The sequence below is a fragment of the Euleptes europaea genome, chromosome 12 (assembly GCF_029931775.1).
Source record: "Euleptes europaea isolate rEulEur1 chromosome 12, rEulEur1.hap1, whole genome shotgun sequence".
In the NCBI taxonomy this organism is placed as follows: Eukaryota; Metazoa; Chordata; class Lepidosauria; order Squamata; family Sphaerodactylidae; genus Euleptes; species Euleptes europaea.
Genome location: NC_079323.1, coordinates 46,504,544 through 46,510,235, shown reverse-complemented (window position 1 = coordinate 46,510,235; position 5,692 = coordinate 46,504,544). Strand labels below are relative to the sequence as shown.

The window sequence follows — 5,692 nt, the reverse complement described above, 5'->3', positions numbered from 1 at the left end:
AAATAGTTTCTGTCTAGACATTAGGAAGACTTTTCTAACAGTTAGAGCTGTTCCTGTGTCGAACAGGCTTCCTCGGGAGGTGGTGAGTGCTCCTCACCTGGAGGTTTTTAAGCAGAGACTAGATGGCCATCTGTCAGCAATGCTGATTCTATGACCTTAGGCAGATCATGAGAGGGAGGGCATCTTGCCCATTTTCTGGGCATAGAGTAGGGCTCACTGTGTGTGTGTGTGTGTGTGGGAGGTAGTTGTGAATTTCCTGCATTGTGCAGGGGGTTGGACTAGATGACCCTGGTGGTCCCTTCCAACTCTATGATTTTATTATTCTGCATCCAGTTTACTTCCAGAAGTGCGGAAGCGCAATGGGATGATTTACCACTCAAACCCCCATTTGAGTGGCAAATCATCCCATCATGCTGCAGTACTTCTGGAAGTAAACCAGAAGTGACGGGATTGCGTTTCTCATGACTGCGCGCATGTGCGCAATTGCCCGCCATTCCAAGCCACCTGGCAACTCTAGCTATTTCAGACCCATAATAAGGCCTTAACACAGAGTAGAATGGGTCTAAACAATTTGCCTCATCCAGGAAAGCTTGGAGTGTCCAGCTAACACCCATTCAATCATCTTGCTCAAGAATGGAACATTTGAAAATGACTGATAATTGAGATCTCCTGGGTCAAGAGTAGGGTTATTTAAAAGTGGATGCACCACAGCCTGGCTGGTTGACCAGGTTTGGGGAGGGGCTGTGGCTCAGTGGTAGAGCATCTGCTTGATATGCAGAAGGTCCCAGGTTCAATCCCTGGCATCTCCAGTTAAAGGAACCAGTAAAGTTGGTGATGTGAAAGACCTCTATCTGAGACCCTGGAGAGCCGCTGCTGGTCTGAGTAGACAATACTGGCTTTGATGAACCAAAGGTCTGATTCAGTATAAGGCAGCTTCGTGTGACCACCACCCCTTCTCTTAAGGAAGCATTAATTACCTCTCAAACTCAGTCAGCCAGCCCTCCCTCCCCTCTGGAAGATTTAAGTAACTAGGAAAGCCAAAGATTGGACAAGCAGGTAGTAGGCCTCAAACTTCCAAGGATCCCATCCACATCCTCAGACTGAATAAACCAAAAATATTCCAAACAATTGGACAAGATGGCACCCTGTCACTATCCAACCCTGCCACTGCTAACGTAGAATCCAAGTTGGAACAGATGCAAGAAATTTTATCTGCAAAGTGCTGAGCGAAAAAGCCACAGCAGGACACCAACTCTCTTGTCTTTTCATCTCCCACAGCCTCTCAGTAAGCCAAGGGGATACCTGGGCTCTATTCCTGAGTGAGGGTGCCTGAGAATGATCTTGGATGGATGGATGGATGGATGGATGGATGGATGGATAGAGACAGACAGACAGAATCTAGTTAGAGAGAGAGAGATAAAAAACTGTGTGTGTGTGTATACATATATATAAAGAGAGAGAGAGAGAGCACACACACACACACACAGTTTAGCTGTATGTAAATCCTAAACTGAAGTCACACAAATCTTAGAACAATTGCACAAAACTAAGGCAACCTTGGTTTAATCTCATTATAACATCATTAAACTGCTCTTTTTGGCAAGGCAGTTTTCCCTAGTCCATGGGAAATTATTCATTTGTAGTCATAGCTTTCATATAATTAATGGATTATTTTGAATTTATATAGCATGTCTGTTCCAATACTGTGTTTATTATGATACAATTAGGCATGTAGTTGACATTTTTATTGCTAAAGTAATCTTGAAATGTGGAAGTCAGGAATTAAATGGAATAATACATACATTATGGTTCTACTCAGTATACTTCTGTGTGCACATAGAGCTTGATATATGGAAGTTGAAAAGCACCTGGGAGCCTAGTCTTTTTTCTGTATGCTTTTCTTCTGCAAAGGGGGAATTTATAAAATTCAAAGGCAAATTATAAGTAATAAAGTGCTGCCTTAGATCAAGCCAGACCAAGGATCCAGCCCAAATTCAGCAGCTCTCCAGAAACCTAGACAGGGTTCCTTTTCATTCCTACTGTGTTGGACTATTGATGCTATGGTTGGAAACTGGGATCAACAAATGCAAAGCAAATGCAAATATATCTCTATCTCTATCTATCTATCTATCTATCTATCTATCTATCTATCTATCTATCTATCTATCTATCTATCTATCTATCTATCTATCTATATTAAGCTTGTCAGCCCAGCCCGAAACTGTGTTAAAACAGACACTTTCCTATCCGACATCCCATAGATAAATGCAGAGGAAAGATCCTCTGTTCCACAGGATGTGGAGGAAGCTATTGTGGGAAAAATAATAGGATCAAAATAAGTCTCAATGATAAGAGTGCTGCAGAGTACAATCCAGATATATAAATCTAGGGAATCTTTGTTTGCCATCTTCAGTGAGATGAAATTGCATACAACTGTGTAAAGTGACAAAATAAATGATAGGGCACTTTGGGGGAGCAATTAGCAAGGGGAAACAATGATCGGAGAAGTCTCTGCAAATAAGAATACAAAAAAAAAAGAGAAAAGAAATAATATTTTGGTAAATATATGAGACACATGAGCGATGTACAGGAGCTACACTGTAACATCCATACTATTGAATGATTATTCTCATTCCCCCAACTATGCTTATTCCGCAAGGCTATTATGCTACAAAACAGATTCAGCTGAAGACATTCTTTCCTGGTAGTTTTCCATATCCTATAAAACCATACAGACATTTCTACACTTAAGAAAGTACATGGTATATAAGGTGGTCGGCTGACCAGAAAAACAATAACAATATCCCAGTCAGGTTTTGGATCTCTGGAACAGTTGCTAGATTTTTTTCTGGCCTTAGAGCCAGAAATTTGGAGTAGTTGCTATAACTCCTTTAGTAAATTTCAGATAATTTTAAAAGTAAATGTCTGTTATTTTCACTTAAGTTTGTAATCTGTGGGTAGCCTGGACAGATGCACTAAGGCTCCAGCTCATTAAGGGCAGGACAAAAGTTGAAGATCGGGATAAGATAAAATAGCAGAACAACGGTGGCTGCATGGTTTCAGCACCTGTGGAATTAGCTCTCACATTAGCTGTGAAACTGTGGCATTAGCTCTGCTTCACTTTGGTCACATCTCCATCACACTAGAATTCAAGACTCACAAGACACAGGAGCTTCTATTTAAATATATAAATATATATTTAAATATATCAGGTACGCTTCCACTTTTTAAAAATCAAGTATCTGGATGGGGACAGGAGTGCAGCCTGAGATTGCCAAATTCAACTAAGTTCTGTCATCTGACCTATCTCAGGCTTCAGCGCTGGCCCTGTTCATTTGAAAAATTAAAATTGGGCAACTATGTGGAATGCACATTACCTCCACAAAAGGGAACAGTGAGCCCAAGAACCTCAGGAGCCTGCACTCAAGTGCATCAGAATCTAAGGATGTTAGACACCACAGGAAAAAGGAAGCTGCTAACATCCCCAATATCCCAAGCTTGAAAATACATGTTTCCATAAACAACAGAGCTTCAGATCTTGTTATAGTCTACAGCACAGAGAACGAAATTCTCTTCATATCAATAAGTAGTGCAGTTTTGGAAATACTAGGAAGACTATAGTCATGCCATGGCATAGAATGAGATTTCTAGACTCTGACATGAGCCATACAATTAGTGCTGAATGTCAGACTGTAGGTGTCCCATCTGGATCCTATTGAACCCCAGATCAATTTTCAGATGTCCATAGGACATCCAGGAATTAACCCAAATAGTCCACATGAATTCTGAAGCACATTTGGATAGATTTACCCATCTGTCTCTGATGTGGCAGAATGTCATGTCATGAAACTGCACTATTGACATCACACTCAGGATCTGACCTTAAGAACACTGTATAAATGATTAAAACGTATTTGATCCGATTTATTTCCATACAATGAAGGTTTTGTGCCTCTGCGCCCATACTCCTCTCCTGCCCCAAGGAAAACATTGACCATCGGAGTAACATAATTGCTTGGATAAAATGTTAAATTTGTGGCAGTGCTAAAAAAGAAGTCAACGCACATTCTATGTTCTCTGTCAAACCATATATATCCACTAGTGAAGCTCCTCAGACACAGTGGGGAAACATAATGCTGTGGGATCAGCTATACTAAAATATGCGGGTCCATGTGGATTGCATTTAGAGGAGAACAGATCATGTATTTTTAATACCCTTTCCTCCCACCTTAGTAGCTTTTATTCCTATATATGCCATGGAAATGTTTAGCACATCATAACAATATAAATCACTGAGGCTTGCTGCTATCGGCGTCATTGATACAGATTTTACAGAGGATGAACCTGAAAATCTCACAAGGGAGAGGATGCTTCTGTGTTTCTGAATAGTAAAATATGCCAAAGTCAGGCGCTGCATGAGAAAGAAGGATTTCTGGCTTCTGCAGCCCTTCCTTGTCTGCATTATTATTAGCACCAGTCCTGGGTGTATAACGTTCCAGATCAGAATGATGAATGTTCACTTATTAAGAAAACCGTGGAATGTTATTAGTACAGCCGCACAATCATGCAAGTGTAGGTAAGATTACACAGCAGGGCTTCTTTATTAATCATTGTTTGGGAAAAGGTTTTTTTGTGTGTATATTTTTAAAAGTTTATTGACATAAATGCATGAATACCTTTTCAGGTACAGATGGCACAGCTTCTGTACTGAAACAGATAATCTGGAAAATATTTGCTTATCCCAATATATATATTTTTTTAAAAAAAACTTTTGGGCTTTGACTAGAATAGCTCTGCTTTGGGTTGCACTGTTCATCGGTGACAAGACTGGATCAAGCATGCATTTTTTTTTAAATAAACTTCTTACAAATATCAAGGAACACAATGGCTCTGCGTGTTGGCAAATCCTTGAAAAGCCAGAGCAAGGAATACATTGATTTGCATAACGGTAACCAACCTAAAATGCTAATTGATGTGTGGGGAGGGGAATGAAGAGTCCATAGGTGATTTGGAGGTTGCTGTTGAAAGGAATTTCTTGCTCCAACCAGAAGGATTGTTGATTCTACAGTGTCCACAGATGCATATGTGTCTTGGATAGTTACAAGTCAGAGTCTACATCATCACAGATGAAAAGGGACATAGTTGTCTCCTTCACTGTACACATGAAATTTTAAACATTTTTTTTTAATTTTACAAAATTCTTTTGGTGTGTGTGTGAGGAAGACAATTATTTCCTCAGTATTTTATATCTATCTATATAATCTGCCTGTCGGTCTGCCTGTCTCTTGTGAAATAAAGACATAAGTGCTTTACACTATGCTGCATAAGTATTTTGTTAGCCCCATTAAGGTCCTTTACAGTGCATTCCTGAGTAGAATGCCTGCGCCGGGCTTAGGAGGCAACGCAGCGGCGCTGAAACCTCCGCCCAGCGCCAAACATCTGTGCAACCCACATAGGGTTGCATGGGAGATATGCCACCTAAAAGGTAGTGTATCTCGGCCAGAAAAAAAGTGGGCATTCCCGAGCCATAATGGCTCACGAGGTCAACTAACTGTGGCGCTGCCCCCCCCAGCCGGCGCTGTGGTGCCCTGGGAATGCCGTGAAGCCCCGGGAATGCCTCCCGGGATGACGACACGGCCTTTGCCGGTGTCCATGGCAGTGGCCAGCGGCCGGGGACCGGCGTCTGGGCCTG

At 41.3% G+C, this 5,692-nt stretch overlaps 1 non-coding gene across 1 annotated transcript; it reads left to right on the top strand.

Annotated features, from left to right (window-relative positions):
* The first annotated feature begins 737 nt into the window (after positions 1-737).
* Positions 738-809, top strand: TRNAI-GAU (transfer RNA isoleucine (anticodon GAU)). The gene has a single exon. It is a non-coding gene; the product is annotated as a tRNA-Ile (tRNA).
* The last annotated feature ends 4,883 nt before the right edge of the window (positions 810-5,692 follow it).